Below are 3,311 nucleotides of genomic sequence, written 5' to 3'. Positions count from 1 at the left end.
TGATATTTTGGTTCTGACTTGGGTTTATGGGAAGCTTTTCCCCATTCGACATGTCTTGATTTTGTTTATAACTCAGATTTCTTATGAAAATGATGTTTTAATCCTATTTTGGTTTCGGAAGAATACTGAGAGGTTCTCAGGGTATGAGGTTGTTTGTATATTTGACTATGGAAGTAGCGGGCCGGTTCAGTGGTTAGCACGGTTACCTTGCAATGCTGGGCTCCTGGATTCGAATCCAACTATGGGGAACTGTGTGGACTTTGTGAGGGGTTTTTGGAGATGGGGGGTGGGGTAGTGCTTTCTAACACACTTCCAAAGTCAAGTATTTGCCAAAGAAAGTAACCCTGGAATGTTTGAGAAGCATTCATTAAGGAATAAAGGAAAATAAAAGATCTTGATAGAAATTTTGGATTGCCATGGGTAGTTGTCCTGTACCTACCATCTGCCCTGTAATGGTTCACGGACAACTTTTGGGTAGCGGACTTCTTGATGATTGCTAGACATGTCTCTTTGAGAGGGGGAACGTCATCGGACTGAGAGAACCAGGATGGTCATTTTGACTAATCATCCATCATTAAAGGAAATCAAACAGTCGGAAAAACATTAAAAACCTTTGCTCCTCTTCATTTTGATCCAGGCGCTTGTCTACCATAGTCTTGACACCTCGGGATCACCTATAAAAGAAACTTAAAACTAGTAGCACGAAGTGTGGGGACCAGATGTCTGGCGCTCCGGGCTGCTAATCATGCACGCCCCTGCACCTCCCTCTCCCATGCTGGAGCGAGGTGACGGCACGCAAGAGAGGGAGGTGGCTAAAGGGGGGTTTCCCTGCGCCCCGGCCTGCTAATAAGTTTTTTTTCTAACTGATCCCGACGTGTCAAGACTACCGAAGAACACCGTCGGGATCAAGATGAAGAGGAGCAGAGGTGAGTATTTCTAGGTGTTTTTTAAACTGCTCGATTTAGTTTCAGGCCATTATGACCAGGCTGTTAGGTGGTGATGGAAAAAAGTCAAGTGAGGGAATGGATACATTCAGAAACCATGACCTAAATAGGTTCCCTCGGTAGTAAGGGATGTTTAATATGCCACCAAGTACAGGCATCTCCCACAGTTTGATTGTCCACTATCCAGACACAGATAACCCCTTTGTTATACTCAACTTTTCCCTTTCCCTGGACCATTTCTAAGCTGCTTGCTAAAGGGACTATGTTTACTAATAGGAAAAACCTTCAACGCTAGCCTGTCCTTTATGCCCCTTATCCAAGCCCTCACTATGACCTGCCTCCTCCAATTCAAGAATATATCTCGCATCTGAACCTTCATCAACCCCTAATCTACTAAATTGCTATTCCATTCTCCTCTGTAGTGTCCCCCGCACATCCATCCATTCTTTGCTGCCCCCTAATCCATCTCGCTCCTTGTTCCTACTCTGCCAGATTCTCCACTGTCAACCAATTGCACAACGACTTCCCTTTAAAATATTAAGCTTGACCTTAAAAGCCATCCACACCCTGTCCTCTCCATATTTCTCTGACCTTATCACCCAATATCATCATTTCTGATCCTCACATTGGGGCACATTTACTTACCCGGTCCTGTCGCGATCCAGTGGCACGTTCTCAGACGAGGATTCGGGTCTTCCGGCGATTCACTAAGGTCGTGCGGCTGATGTCCACCAGGTGTCGCTGCTGCGCCGAGGTCCGCCACAGTTCACCTTCTTCTTCCTGGTGCTTGTAAGTGCGTGTCAAGCGACACCATTTTTGAAAAAATACTGCGGGTTTTCCGACGGCCACGCCCCCCGATTTCCGTTGCATGCAAGCCAGCGCTGATGCACCACAATCCGATTGCATGCACCAAAATCCCTGGGCAATTCGGCGCAAAGGGTAAAATTCGGAAAACCTGACGGAAATGCGCGATTCGGACCCTTAGTAAATGTGCCCCAATATCTTCTGCTTTATTTTCCTACTATCCATTCTTCCCAGAACTGTCTCCTATATATCCACCGTACATGTCACAATATTCCCACCCTTCAAACTCTACATACAGAGTAGGAGGGATTTTTTAAAACTTTTATGCTGTTTTCCTGGCTACAGGCCTTGAAATAGTCACAATTCCTGATGCACAGCCAGGAATTGCAACTATTTTCCCCATTAACATCACCACCATTTCAAGTGGACGTGAAGGGGACATCCTTGGCCACAGAGTGGAGCGTTTCTACCTGGCGTCTGTGTTCGAGCTAAACCTGAGCCCGGAGCTTGCAGAAGTTATAGCGCAATTCTAGAACTGCCCAACCACTGAGGCCGGAACATCTAGGAAGGGCGGGGTTTACATCAAGCACTAGCCCACTATAAGTCCCCCCAATGTTCTCAGAGTTATGTTCCCATTAAGATTGTGAGCCCCCATGGGCAGGGTTCTCCTTCCACTTTTGACTTTTTTGTCTTTTGTACTTGTTTGTGCTTATTTTTACCCAAAGTACTTGAATGTTTAGTACCATAGAATTAATGCTGCTCTATAAATAATATAGAAATCCGATTTTGGGTCGGGCTAGTTTGGATACGTAATAAGGAGTGGGTCTGTAGCTCACGATGGTGGCTAGTCAAACAAAACTTTTAAATACAAGTTAGTGCTTCTGGAGCAGCCTATATTTAATTTTTCTAGATTTTTATTTTATTTTTTACTAATGAAAAAGTCTTTTTTTTTTTGGTACTAGATGAAGTGCTAAGCTTGAACGATCACCTTGCTGACCATCGTAAAAGCAGAGCAGGCCTCACGGAGCTGGCACACACTCTGCCGATAAAGCACAATTACTTTATCCCAAATGGGTTTTCCAATAAAAATATCTTCACATCACTGAACTGTTATTAAAAGGAGCAAAAAGGGTCCTTTTTAATAGTTTTGTTAAATTAAGAGAAATCCAGATGTTTCATCCAAACCTAATGATGAGGAAAACTGATTATGTGATAGAGAGGAATAAATAGCACACGTTGTATCAGGGAAGGAACACGGTGTAAGGGGAGTTTAAACTTTCTACAGATTTTTAGCTTGTGTTGTCATGTACGCTATAATTCATGGAAAGTGTACGGAGGAAATGGAAAATGATTGAATGGAAAGGAATAGTAAATAGATTGGATCATCCTCTTTGTGCAATTCTAAACCGACTTGGACCCATCCGCCTCGTAAAATGGGGGCAGCTATTGTGTTAGCTTGAAGAATTTTTTTGTTCCGAGAAAGTGGTTAACACATAGGGCAGTGGTGGCGAACCTATGGCATGGGTGCCAGAGGTGGCACTCAGAGCCCACTATATGGGCACC

The sequence above is a fragment of the Engystomops pustulosus genome, chromosome 3 (genome assembly GCF_040894005.1).
Source record: "Engystomops pustulosus chromosome 3, aEngPut4.maternal, whole genome shotgun sequence".
Lineage (NCBI taxonomy): Eukaryota > Metazoa > Chordata > Amphibia > Anura > Leptodactylidae > Engystomops > Engystomops pustulosus.
The sequence above is the reverse complement of the archived record's forward strand: the minus strand, read 5'-3'. Positions refer to the sequence as shown.